Source organism: Tamandua tetradactyla, chromosome 20 (assembly GCF_023851605.1).
Source record: "Tamandua tetradactyla isolate mTamTet1 chromosome 20, mTamTet1.pri, whole genome shotgun sequence".
Lineage (NCBI taxonomy): Eukaryota > Metazoa > Chordata > Mammalia > Pilosa > Myrmecophagidae > Tamandua > Tamandua tetradactyla.
In genome coordinates this window covers 18,131,601-18,146,038 of record NC_135346.1, presented here as the reverse complement: position 1 = coordinate 18,146,038, position 14,438 = coordinate 18,131,601, and the positions used below count along the sequence as shown (strand labels likewise).

Genomic DNA, 14,438 nt, shown 5'->3' with positions numbered 1-14,438 from the left:
TGCCAGGCCGAGCAAGGGCTCCGTTCTGGGATGTGGGGGCACCCAGTGGGCACAGCTCTGCCTCCCATGCCCAGAGGCACCTACCTCAGCTGTGGCTCCCTCGTGCTCCTCCAACTTCTCCCACAGAGTTAAAGTACCCAATGAAGGGTTCTAGGGCCCAAGAACCTCCAGACCACAGAGAGCTATAGCCAGTGGAGATGATGGAGCCTGGACCTAAAGTCAGGGATCTCGTCAAAGGTGAGAAAGGATGGCAGCAGGCCTGAGAACAAGGTCCTTTCCCTCTTTCCCTTTCCGGAATGAGAAAGATCAAAGCACAGTCCCAAGAACAAATGGACGTTCAGTACTGTGCTGAGTGAGTAACTGATCTTTGGGTGGGGGTGGGGAGAGGTGTAATTTTCAGAAGGCCAGACGCCCAAGCCAAGTCTTAAAGGACGAGTAACAGTTCGTTCCGGTGTGCAGAAGGCATTCTAGGTAGAGGTAAAGGCTTGAGTAAAGGCGAGGAGGAGCAAGAGACAGCAAGGAGGGAGGATGAGAAAAAGAGTAAGAAGCAGTTGTTAGAAGTCACTGAGGACCGATTTGCAAAATGCAAGGGGAGGTGCGGGAAGACGAAGCTCCAAGCTTGGAAGTCGGGCCTTGACCTCCTGGGCTGGGGGCCGCTGAGGGCTTTCCAGCAAGGGTCTGCGGTGTCCGGAGGTGGAGAGAAAAGGGGGGCAAAATGCGAAAGCGGTGGGGGGCAGCGGGAAGCTGAGACCTTCCTCCGGGGTGGAGGAAGGCAGGGTGCCTACAGCGGGCCGGGCCGCGATGGGGCCAGACCGCGCGCTTGCAGCCCGGGGCACCCGCCCGGGCCCCTCCCGCCGGCCGCCCCCTCCTTGGCAGCGGGTTCCCTGGCCGCGGGCGCCTGGGCGCGGGCGGACCCCAGAGGGCCGGGCTCCACGCCCGCAGCCGCTCCCGGGCCGCCTGCCAGCCGCGCCGGGAAGGAAGCGCCTTGTATGGGCCTCGGGCCGGGAGGGGGCGCCTCGGGGGCCTCGGGAGGAAGCGCCGTACATGGCGATGGGCGGGCGGGGGCGGGCGGGGGGCGGGCAGCTCGCCCGGGACGGAGGCCGCTTCCGCCGCGCGGGCCCCTCCCTGCTCGCGCCTCCCCGCCCCGCCCCTCCCCGTCAGCTGTGCGGCCGGGACCCCGGGGCGCGGCGCGACGTCGATCCGGGCGGGCTCCGACGCCCCGCGGAGCCGAGTTGGGGCCACGGCCCGGCCGCGCGCTCGCCCCCTGACCTTGGGTGAAGCGCTTTGGTCTCTGAGCCTCGGTTTCCCCGTCCGAGGCGTGTGCGGACGACGTGAGAGAGGCCCGGTGAGCCTCGGGGGGTGGACGTGCCCGCAGTGGCCGCCCCGCAGTGGACGTGCCCGCAGTGGCCGCCCCGTCGCGGTAGCAGGCGGGGGCGGCTTGCCCGGACGCTGGCTGCCTGTGCCCCTTTAGCCCTTCCCAGCCGACTCCCAGCCCCTGGGAAGTCTGGATGAAGGACTAAACCGGAGCTAACGGCTTCGGAAGAGATCTTTCCAGAAAAAAACAGGGTAATCTTACGGTCTAAGATTTTCACTTCCAGGCCATGGGGTTCAGAGAGAGAGAGTTCCAATGCCACCTTCTCCCCTTGGCTGCTGGATGACTCTGGGAAAGGTACTTACCCTCTCTGAGCCTCTATTTCCTCATCTGAAAAAACGGGGATAATAATTCCTGCATCACAGGTTGTTATGATAAATCAGTGAAATGGCTTGCGTGTGTGGAGTGACTGACACGTGGTAGGTACTTAATAGACATCAGTTCCTCAGCTCTGCCTGTACTTTTGGGATTGGGCAGTGGGGGAAAAGGGAGCTATGAAAGGCTTAAGTACTTGGCCATTCTTCCTGGAAGGCCTGTCCCCTTGGGGGACACTGACCCTGTTTGCCAAGATTTGCTACCTGTCTGTGGTCCTGGTACTCTCCTTTCTCAGTTCAACTGCGGCCCCAATGATCTGCAGTCCTTGCTGTGGTATGGCTTGGCAAGGCCAACAGGGGTTTTCTTTTCTCTGCCTTCCCCAGAGCAGTGCTGACCTCCTGAACCGTCTGGCAAAAGGATAGAGAACCTGGAGGAAGCAGAAGTTCCCAATACAGCCTGAACCTAGTATCTAGGACACCATCCCCTCCCACGCCTGCTGTCAGTACCACACCCACACGTTTCAACAAGAGATGGGTATCAGTCTCCGAAAACATTTCCCAACCCTCCCTTGTTGGCCTTGCCCTGCGCTCGTCAGTCTTGCCTTCCTGGAGCCCCACTTAAGTCTAACCTGAATCGTCCTGCCACTGAGTCACGGCCCCATCCTGCTGAGCTGCAGTTAGAAGCCCCTGATGAGTTCCAGGCAAGTTAGTGGACACACAATAGATGCGTTTTCCCCACAGCCTTGTTTCCTTTCATCCCTGTTGGGCAAGGAGGCTGCCGTTGGCATGGTAACCTACCCTGTAAAAGTTGCAGCCCTCAAGGATGTTTTTCAATTCCAGCAAGAACTCCGCTTCTTTCTCCCCACTGCAGATCACAGAGTGACATGTAGCTGTGTCATTCAGGCCTCCCCCAGAAGGTAGAAGTGGAGCTGGCAGCACAAAAGAAGGACTAGTTCATGGAGGGCAGCAGAGGGCTTAAGGAAGATGCCAATCGGATCTCTGAGGGACAGGATCCTTCAGCCTTGCGTGTCGAGGCTCAGCTACCCAGAGAAACCAGTTCTGAGGTCCAGAATATTTAGGGAGCCTCTCAAGATCTGATGGGGAATAAGCACACATCTTCACTGAAACCGTGCACCCAGTGAATGGCATGAGTCCAGGTGCTTAATTCTGCAGAATAAGCTGATCAGTCATAAAGCAAGCCTCCAAAATCCAGGGATTTCCTTTCTCCTCAGTCCCCCTAATATGTGTTAACCATCTTCCATGTCCCAGTTCTGCGTACATTATTTCCGCTGACTCTATCCACAGTCCAGGGAAGGAGGTATCAGAACACTCATCTTGCAAGTGAGAAAAATAGAATTTGGGCAAAGATATTAAACAACTGGACCAAAGATCACCAGGCCTGGGACCCAGGTCTTCAGATTCTAAATTCTGCACTCTTTCTGCCACGTCCTGCATTCCTTCATATTTGCTTCTGTGCTCCTGATACAGAAATCCTTCTCCTCAGACCCCAGGTCACTGCTTTTCTTGGGGGCTCCTCAGAAATGAAACAGTGACATCAGCCTCTGTCTCCACAGCCCTGGGCGGCCCTGTGTGGTACAGCAGCAGCCTCAAACCTGAGGCTTCCCTTTGCCAGCTGCCCTGCCTCCGTCATGGAGTTTCCCCGGCAGAGGGCAATCCGAGGGAAAGTGGTTCCCAGCTGCCAGCTTCGTCTAGGCAAAATCGCATTAGAGCCAGTTCTGGCTTCCCTCAGTCCCTCCAGAGCGAGCACTTTCAGCTCTGCTGCAAAAGGAAGGGGAGAGCTACATGGAGGAAAAAGGAACCTTCCATTTCTTTCTTTCCTTGGCTAGGAAACACTTGACCTGGAGCTGCCACTCAGCTTGTAGCTGGGAAAGATTAATACTGATCCTCTGGGATAATGGACGTTTCTAAAATAAACTCTGGGGCAGAGCTTTGCCCAGGAGGGTCGGACAGTAGTAGGCCGGCACTGGGAGGGAAGGAGAGGCAGGTCGCAGGAGGTAGCAGATCCCTGGAATTCTCCTCTTCTCCCCTTGTCCCCTTTTTTGAGTGTGACTCTTCTTTCTGTGACTCTTCTGTCCAAGAAGACCAGAAGCCAAGCAGCTGGAGCAGAAGTGAGGAAGAAAGCAGGAGGAGGAGGAGGGGACCCTCAGATTGCTGTCTCAAGCTAAACCAGAAAAGGTGCTGTTCGTGTTGATCGGTAAGCATTTATTTTCAGCGTATCAGCCACTCTTCATTTATCATCTCATTTAGTCCCTCACCAGGTCCTCCTGCTATCCCTGCTTTAGAGGTGGGGGGGCTCCCAGTTAGCGGAAGTGGGCAGGACTCTCTGCAGACATTGTCTCTCTCTTTTTTTTTTTTTTTTTTTAAAAAACATGGGTAGGCACCGGGAATCGAACCCGGGTCCTCTGGCATGGCAGGTAAGCGTCCTTGCCTGCTGAGCCATCGTGGCCCCCCTGACATTGTCTCATTTAATCCTCAACTCAAGCCAATGAGATAGAACCATGATGCCCATTTACTACAGGGGATACTGAGGTCCGGAAGGGAAAGAGAGGGGATTAGAAAGGAGAGGTAGCGGCTGTATGGGGCACATCCTTGTGATCACTAAGTATTTAAATAGCTGAGCGAAGGGTTAGAATTTGGATCTGCACGAGACGCTGCAGCTGGCGTGCCTGGTCTCTGTCCTGCTTCTCCATCCTTCTGGGGCCCCTGCGCAGGTAGGCTGAGACCCCAAAACCTGTCCCCACCTCCGTTCCCCTCACGCTCACCACCTGACCCGCAGCGTTCGCTTTGTTTAATTCAGAGTGTGTCTCAGGCCTGGGCAGATGGGCAGGGACCGCGGGGAGCCTGCTGCAGGGTGTCCTAGAACTGGCCACAGGCTCCTAAAGTGGGCGGGGGTCTCAAGAAGCCTTCTCACCCTTGAGATTCCCCTAACAGAAGAAAGATGGCCCAAACTGAGCAGTCCTCAGAAAGTTCTCTGTAAGACCCAGGGAGGCGCCTCTCCGAGGCGAGGATGGAGCACCCAGGAGAGCCCAGCGCTTTCGGTCCCGGGGACCCACGGGCCACCGCGTACGGGTGGAGCCCCTGTCGCTGGAAGCGTGTGGCCCGCTGGCTCCCGGGCCGAGCTCGGGGGTGTCCCACGGAGCTTCCCTGCCCTGGAAGGGCTGAGGGGGTGGGAGACACTTGAAATCCTGAGTCAGAGGGAAGGTTCCACTTCACTTTCCCTGAAGGGAAAGTCGAGGATGCAGCAGTCTGTCTGGAGGGGAAGAGGACCTGGAAAGTGAGAACAGGGCTCCCCTCTTCCCTGCCATCTCTTGAAAACATTTTCTTCAGTTATTTTTTTTCTTGCACGTGTGTTGTATGTTCATTGCACATAATACGTGTGATGGAAATAAGATTTTTTAGTGTATTTAATAATCCTTCTCTCCTCTTACCTATCCACCAAAAGGTTTCCAGCTCAGAATCCAAGCCCACTCCCCAGCTAAGCTGTCTGGTTTTTGGCAGCCCAGGTCCCGGGTCTTTGTGATGCAGAATCAGAACTGAGGTGGAGGTTACTGGTTGGAGAGTCGGAAAGTAACCTAGAGCCAGAGAGCCTGGGAGAAAGAAGGACTCAGCAGAAAGACTAAATGATCTACATAATAAAGAGCAATGAGGAGGAAAGAAGGGAAAGAATGGGGATTAGAAAGGAGAGGTAGGAGGAATTTGATGAAGTATGCTGGGGCAGAACGTGGATACCATGTAATTCCTCAAGTAGAGATTGGAATCACTTCTATTTCTCTTTTCTGGCTCCAGGATCATAATTCCTTATTTGCTACTTTCTGTACAGCCTTGACCATGGGAGACCCAGAACCTACTAGGGTTCCATTTAGGAAAGTTCAAGATACCTTTATTTGATAAACAAAAGGAAAGAATTAAGCATTTATCCTGCCTTTCCTTTACAACTTTGATTCAGGCCTAGTTCTTCTGTATAGAAAAATTCCAGTGAATAAATACTAGTGGAATAAAAGAATTATAAAATCACCATTTCGCAACCCCTAATGCGATGCACATCTAGACAAGGGACATCAATCACCAGGGCTTCCTAAAACCATCCAGTGAAAGGTTGATGGGGAACTTCTGAACACCAGTGATACCACTAGTCAGTTTTTATTTATTTATCATTATTATTATTTTGCATTGGCAGGCACCGGGAATTGAACCCAAGTCTCCAGCTCGGCAGGCGAGAACTCTGCCACCAAGCCACCATTGCCCACTCGACCACTAGTCAATTTTTTTTTTTTTTTTTAACATGGGCAGGCACCAGGAATCGAACCCAGGTCCTCTGGCATGGCAGGCGAGCATTCTTGCCTGCTGAGCCACCGAGGCCTGTCCACACTGTGTAGTCAATTTTAACACCCAAAAAGAGACAACCACCCAACAGAGTGAAAGTATATGTTCAAGCAAAATCTTGTACGCAAACGTTCATAGCAGCATTATCCATAATGGCCAAAATAAAATAGAAACAACCCAAATGTCCTACAACTGATGAATGGATAAACTAAAGGTTTCCATACAATGGAAAATTTTTCAGCCATAAAAAAGAATGAAGTCCTGATACGTGTTTCAACATGGGTAAACCTTGAAAACATTATCCTAAGTGAAAGTAGCCAGGGAAGAGAAGGTATATATTGTGTGAGTCCATTTTTATGAAATGTCCAGGATAGGCTAATGTATAGGATGGATTAGTGGCTGCCGGGGGATGGAGAAATGCTACCAACAGAGAACGAGGAGTGTCTACTAACAGTCATGGGGTTTCTTTGGGGGCGACAGAAACGTTCTAGAATTAGATAGTGGTGATGATTGCACAAAACTGTGAACATAATTAACAGCACCGAATGTGGTTAAAAGGGGAAATGTTATATTGTATATATGGTAACAGGATACAAATGTTAAAATCCATAAAACTATACTATACAAACAGTGACCCCTAAGTTAAACCATGGACTATAGTTAATAGTGTAGTTATAAAATGGGCTTTCACTTAACCCCACAAAGAATAGGTCAAGCCTACTTAAAATTAGGCCTAAGAGATACCCCCAAGAGAACCTCTTTTGTTGCTCAGATGTGGCCTCTCTCTCCAACCAACACAACAAGCAAACTCACCACCCTCCCCCTGTCTACATGGAACATGACTCCCAGGGATGTGGACCTTCCTGGCAACGTGGGACAAAGATCCTGGAATGAGCTGAGATTCAGCATCAAGGGATTGAGAAAAACCCAGAATGAGCTGGGACTCAGCATCAGGGGATTGAGAAAACCTTCTCGATCAAAAGGGGGAAGAGTGAAATGAGACAAATTGTCAATGGCTGAGAGATTCCAAACAGAGTCGAGAGGTTATCCTGGAGGTTATTCTTACGCATTAAATAGATATCACCTTGTTAGTCGAGATGTAGTGGAGAAGCTGGGGAGAACTGCCTGAAAATGTGGAGCTGTGTTCCAGTAGCCATGTTTCTTAAAGATGATTGTATAATGATAGAGCTTTCACAATGTGACTGTGTGATTGTGAAAACCTTGTGTCTGATGCTCCTTTTATCTACCTTACCAACAGACGAGTAAAACATACGGAATAAAGATGAATAATAGGGGGAACAAATGTTAAAATAAATTTAGAGTGAATTGCTGGTGATAGGTTAGGGGAAGGGGTGGAGATAATGATATGTATGAATTTTTATTTCTTTTTCTGAATAGATGCAAATGTGCCAAGAAATGATCATGATGATGAATATGCAACTATGTGATGACATTGTGAATTACTGATTATATATGTAGAACGGAATGATCAAAAGTTACAAATGTTTGTGTTTGTTTGGTGTTTTTTGGTATTTAAAAAAAAATTAATGGAAAAAAATGGGCTTTCACCAATTATAACAAATGTACCACAGCAATGCAAGGTGTTAATAATAAGGTATCCTGTATTTTATGCATAAATTTTCTGTAAACTCACAATTTGTCCAATAAAAATTAAAACACAATGTGAATATATTAAAATTACTCCACTAAACTGTACACATTAAAATGATGAAATGTGTTATATGAATTATATCTCAAAAAAATAGTATCTAAGAAGTAAAAAAGAGAAAGGTAACCAGCCACTGTGAGCAAGACATAGCATCACCTAAAAAGTAAAGCTGAATCTGATCAGGCCTCTAGTTATAACAATCATTTTATAGAAAATTCATTAAACAACACTTCAGGGAGGAAAACAACTGCAACAACAACACGATGCGTCAAATTCCAAAAAGTGGGAACATTTTCAGGACAAATAACCTGGTTTCTTTAATAAATAAATAGCAAGGGGAACTGTTATGGATGGAAAGAGACTTAAAAGCCATATCAACCAAAGGAAAATATCTACTCTTTTTTGTGTCCTGATTCAAACAAAGGAACTTTAAAAATGCTTATGAGTAATCATTTACACTGAAGTATTTACAGATGAAATTACATAATGTCTGGGATTTGCTTCAGGATGTTATTCAGTGTGTGGGGAGGGATAGATGAAACAAGACTGTCCATGAATTGGTAATTGTTAAACTGGTTGATAGGTACAGAGAAATTCATTACACTGCTTTCCCTTGCTTTTGTTAATGTTTGAAATTTTCCATGATTAAAAAGTATGAGGTTTGGTCTACTCATGAAATAGCATATTTGGAAGTTATAGCTTATTTATTTGGAAATGAATGGGTTAAAATAGAATAATTGATTCCTGGAGCCATACCAAAAAAAAAAAAAAAACAAACAAAAGAATAATCAAGCTTAGGTGACATACTTTATTGAAAGCTGAAATTAAAAAAACAAGTATGAAAATGTGAATCAGTGTTACTATTACTGTTATCACTGCAATAACCCGAAGTGGCCTCCGGCTGCCAGGACTCTCCTGAGGAGGCAGGAAGCCCCAGAAACAGCCCAGTTGAGTTGCCGGCCTTCTTTCTAACCCCACATTGGTCCCTGTCACCTATAGGAAAGCACAGTCCCTTGGACTGGCACCGAGGCCCTTCCAAACTGGCCCCAACCTGCCTTTCCAGCACATTCCTTGCCCCTCCTCCCCTTGTTTGCTGGCCATTCCATCATCAACTCACTGGGTTCCACTTGCTGTCTCTGCACTGGCTGCTCCTTCTGCCTACAAGTCCTTCTCCCGTCAACTCCCATCTTCCTTGTACACCCTGCTCCTGCGTCTCCTCCACCTTAACAAAAATGAGTCACTCTCTGCTCTGTACACACCTCTAATAGATCAAGTTACTGTCACGCTGTGTGGTGATTATTTCTAAATCCGCCTACCCACCCAATTCTGCGCTGCTCCAAAGTGGGGACTTCCCGTGCTCGGGGCCGGCCTACCATGAAGAAGGCATTTGATAAATGATTATTGGATAATAATCAGCAGAGCAGAAGGTTGAGAATGCCCCTCAAGGAGCTGCTGGCCCCATCACTCATCTGAGAAAGCTATCCCAAGAATAACCAACAAGACCATTGGGCTAGCACCGACTCAGCAACTAGAAGAAGAAAGAAATTTAAGAGAAAGGCTTGGAGCCTTTCTCATATATGTGAGTTGAATGTTGGAAATGAGGATGGAGAGAAAATTCAGTCAGGGAGGCAAGATCTCAAGTTCTCCAAGAAATAGTGGAGGGAGCTTTGTGAGCTAATAAAATAACACTTTTCTGATTTTTCAAAAGCCTACAGACCCCAGATTTAGAAACCAGTAGCAGCTGCCTGGTGCTTCTCTCCTGCTAACCCCTAACAGGCAATCGACCTACGGGGAACGTTAAACAACACAATTCTCATCAACTCAGTAAAGAACCTCGAGTTCTGAATCTCCAGGAAAAGTGTAACCTTCTTTATTTTTCAGCATGTTTAACAACATGGTACTGAGGGGGCAGATTCTGCAAGGGGAGAAAATACTCCATCAGACAAACTTCACGAGAGACCCCTCCAGCCCACCAGATTCTAAAAAAGAATACTCACTTGCTTCTCTAGCCTTACTTTTTAAAATTTCTCAAATAGAATGATTTTCTTTTGATGATAAAATATTTGCTCATTTGGAAAATACTGAAAAGTATAAAATTAAAAATACCCATAATCCTACCACCTAGAAATGACAACTATTAGCATTTGGTGCAAATACATGTAAGTATATTTTATAAAGTCAGAATCATGCCATATAAAATTTCTTGTCATTTTTATTACTTGGTATTATATGGGGAGAATTTTTTCATGTCAATAATTCTTTCAGAACCCAGATTATGATTTACAATGACTGCCTAATAGTCTATCCTTTGATGTAACAGTTTATTACTGTCATCACTCATCAGAAATTTATGTTGTTGCCTATTTTCCTCCATTACAAACAATGCTGTGATTAAGAGTAGTCCTGGAAGAATTGCTAGATCAGAGGACCTGAAAATGTTGCAAGGCTCTTGGTACATGCTGTTGAATTGCCCTCAGGAAAACATGTATCATTTTATTCTCCCTCCGACAGCATATGAGTTTCATGTTTCAACGGGTGCAAAAAAGGTAAGATGGTGCTCTGCTTTTCACAGTAAACATATATTTTGTAATTAGGGAAAAAAATCGTGTTATCTTTTTAAAGAAGGGGAAAATATTATTTTCCCCCATTAAGCAGATGGCAACCTGGGGCCCATGGATGAATAAATTAAAGATATGCCTTAGGAAGCCTTACAGCTGACCTGGAGGAGACAGGAAAAGTGTTTCTGGGTAGAAGATAACTTCAGAGAAGAAAATTCCAAGGACGATGACTGTTTCCTTAGCCAAAATAACCTCTGATTTTGAAGAGAAAAAAACAGATGGCTCTGAGGAGACAATTTTGGGTAGTCATTCCAAAATTAAAGGGACAAAATCAGTTCTGAGGTGTCTGTAGTGGGATGGAAGGCAGTCACCACTCAGAGTTTCTGTTTTATTGAGACTTGGGGAAACATTAGTCGTATTTGCATCATTAAAGAAGGTTGAGAATGTCCCTCCAAGAACTGCTGGGCCCCATCACTCATCTGAGAAAGCTCACAGGTGGACCAAGTCAAATGGATCTGAAGAAATGAAATGGGTGGTTTTGAGAAGACAGTTTGAGTTGGGCAACTGATGTTGAGGAGACTGACAAACTGGCCCTGATACGGCACCTGGAGCAGGTTCACTATCTCTGAGAAGCCAGTTTGAGGGGTTTGAAGATTGGTTCTAAAGAGATTCGAAAGTGTAGGCTGGAACAAAAGTCTTCCTCCAGAACCCCTCCAAATTCCTAAGACCAACTCTCCAACTGCAGGTGCTCTGTTATTTTGTTCAGTCGATAAGGCCGAGTTTGGTTCTCAGGAGTCTAATTAATGGCTATGAAAAGTTTCTAGGCTTTAGAAATGTCAATAAATTGGAACTTCTGAGGGAAAATGAACACCATCGCTTCCAACGAGGCCAAGATCATTTTCTCTGAGGAGGGCACCCATTGCTGGTTCTATGTGAATGGCGGCGACTCCTGGGCTTGTGTGGGAGTTGAGAGGCGCTCTGTCCCTGGTGGGAGGTCTGGCTGGGTCACAGGGACACCTCAGAACAGATTCATTTCTACCCATTTGCCTCTCCCAGATTCCTTAAATCCTCCCCTTTGAAATGAACTCCCAGTCACTGAGAGTCTCAGGAGCTCCTCAGTCCCCACGATGCTGGCCTTCAGTTTGCAAATCAGCCCCTTTCACTCAGAGGGCTGGTCAGGCACAGACCAGGCAGCCCAGGAGACAGGACTCCAGGACACCTCCAGGCACGGAGGAGGGGTTGGTAGGAGGGAATGAACGCTGGGAAGCCCACCTGGAGGAGGGGCACTGTAAGACAGGGAAGGAAAGGATAACTTTTTTTTTTTTTTAAATAACACTGACTTTTTTATTTAGTCAAAGGTGCTGGGGATATATAACTTTTCATTTCTTTTCTTTTTTTTTTTTTTAATACATGGGCAGGCACCAGGAATTGAACCCAGGTCTCTGGCATGGCAGGCAAGAGCTCTGCCACTGAGCCACTGTGGCCCACCTGATAACTTTTTTTTTTTTAACATTTTTATCAAGCAGAACTTTATTTAAAGCATTGAAGGTGATTTAAATATTAAGACAATATTTATTCAAATTCATTTTTTAAAAAACTAGAAAACGACACGGAAAAATACATCAATAAATGCCATAAGCAATAATCGCAGCTCCTCCTTCCCTGGTCCCTTCTCTAATGCAGGTGGTGAGTTCATAATTTTGTAAGCTCAGCTTCTGCCAGTTTCAGAGTCACTTCTGAATACACTTGGCATTGAAATGAGCCTGGTATATATCTGGCCTGCAATGAGGCATCTGGATTCCCACTGGTGTTTTTTTTTTCTAACTTTGGAGAGAAAAAGATTAATTTTATTTTCAGCTATTATCTCCTTAGAAATGCAACTTCTAATTATACTATTTCTTAAAATGTCAATAATTTGGACTATGATGAAAGATGTAACAAAAATAAACTATTATATTCATTTTCTTTCCAGCAGAAAAATAGCAGTTATTCATTTGCTTCATCTTGTGGTTAACTACTTTGCAACCATTTCTTAAAAAGTGGATTTATCAAGGTATAATCTACATACAATAAAATTTACTCATGGTAACTGCGTGATTCAGCTAGTTTAGTAAATGTACAGAGTTGAACAAACAACAATACAGTTAAGTTTTAGAGCCTGCCCATCACTCCTAAAACAACATATTCACTTGAAGTCAATGCCTGTTCCTACCTCCTCCCCTAGGCAACTACTGACCTACTCTGTCTCTATAGAATTACCTTTTCTGAACATTTCACATAAATGCCATCATACCATTTATAGTCTTTTGCACCTAACTTTTTAAACTTACGTTTTTGAGGTTCATACATATTGCAGCATATGTCCATATTTTGTTTCTTTTTATTGCTGAACAGTATTCCATTGTAAGGATTGATTTTGTTTATCCATTCGGCAGTTGCATAGACATTTGGATTGTTTCCACTTTTTGCCTATTGTGACTAATGCTGCTATGAACATTGGTTTACAAGTCTTTGTGTGAATATACGTTTTCATTTCTCTTAGGTAGATACCCAGGAGTGAATTGCTGGGTCATATGATAAATACATGTTCAACTTTATTAGAAATGGTCAAACGGTTTTCCAAAATGGCTGCACACTTTTACATCCTCACTAACAATGTGTGAGGGTTCCAGTGTCTCCATATCCTTATCAACACTTGTTATTGTCTGTCTGCAAAGGATAATTTTTAAGAATAACTTTTAATATATATATGTATAATTTTTTTTATTAGAGAAGTTGGAGGTTAAGGATAGTCTTTTAAAGATAAGTGAAGCGACGCTCTCCCCACCTCAAATCCAACACATGCCCAGATGGTCAGTAAGTGCCCATTTACCTGGGTTTGGAACACAGACCAAGACCCCCCTCTTTTTTCAGTTGCCATTTTCACTCTCAGGCTGCTCTACACCCCCAGACTCCCCATGTCCAAAGAGAAGAGAAAGAAGCTTTAGTACTACCTCAGAACTGAGAGGTGGGGCTGTGGTAGGAAAGGGCTTGTGACAAGCAGTGGATGAGTGGAATCAGTGTTCCAGAAAATCCACCTAGCAAAGCATCCACAGAAGGTAATAATAAAAGACAAATTATACAGGGTGCAGGGGTGGTTCGGTAGTAGAATGCTTGCCTTCCATGCGGGAGACCCAGGTTTGATTCCTGGACCATGCACCCCAAAAAGAAAAAATAAAAAAAGGACGGTGTATAGATAAACTTTGGGGACTAGTCTCTCCTGGGGTAGCCCCCCACCCCCATCATGTGATCTGTAGCCTCTTCCTTCTTTTTGAAATGGGTGCAACTCATCAATCTGTGGCTCACTCTCTGCAGGTACCTTTCCTCCTTGGAAGGCTGAAGTATCACCAAGGACAGTGTGCATTTTCCAAGCAGAATAAATACTGATAATATACTTTGCTCAGCCCCAGACACCTCATTACCAGGAGGTTATAAACAAACAGGAGGGAGTTTGAAGTAGAGCAATAAAAATGATGAAGGGGCTGGCTCTCTTTATGTGAAGAAAGATGAAAAGAGGCAGATCTTTTAAGACAACGGGCCTCTGTGAACGTGGAGGGAGCTGGGTGCTTATTGCTCCCAAGAAGTGAGAGGTGAGTAAATGGGGACATGGTGGGAGCCAGAGTCAGGGAACTTTATAGGAGAGGAAGAGGTAGGAGATAAAAATACAGTCCACATCCACACAAAGACTTGTGCATATATGTTCACAGCAGCCTTATTTGTAACTGCCCCAAAGTGAAACCACCTAAATGTCCATGTGCAGGCAAAAAGATGAACAAATTGTGGCATAGCTAGACAGTGGAATACTACTCGGCCATGAAAAGGAATGCATTATTTATGCACATAACAGCAGGAATGAATCTCAAAATAATGGTGCTAAGTGAAAGAAGCCATACCAAAGGAAAATAAACAGAAAGATTCAATTCATATAAGATGCCAGAAAATGCAAAATGATCGTAGAATGACAGAAAGTAGATCAGTGGTTGCCTGGGGACAGAGGTGGGAGAAGGGAGGGGTTACCAAGGAGCACAGGGACACTTTGGGGGCTGACGGATTTACTCCCTATGTAATTGTGGTGATGGTTCCAGCTGTGTGCACATATGTAAAACCCATGAAATTGTACACATCGCACGTACAGTTTATTA

At 46.0% G+C, this 14,438-nt stretch overlaps 1 long non-coding RNA gene across 2 annotated transcripts; it reads left to right on the top strand.

The window, feature by feature from the left end:
• The first annotated feature begins 1,153 nt into the window (after positions 1-1,153).
• LOC143665020 (uncharacterized) lies at positions 1,154-8,451 on the top strand. Of its 2 annotated transcripts, XR_013166709.1 has the most exons (5): positions 1,154-1,345; positions 1,599-1,669; positions 2,071-2,185; positions 3,789-3,901; positions 5,885-8,451. It is a non-coding gene; the product is annotated as an uncharacterized LOC143665020 (long non-coding RNA). The 2 variants fall into 2 exon arrangements; XR_013166710.1 differs by lacking the exon at positions 1,599-1,669 and having other exon boundaries at positions 5,885-8,450.
• The last annotated feature ends 5,987 nt before the right edge of the window (positions 8,452-14,438 follow it).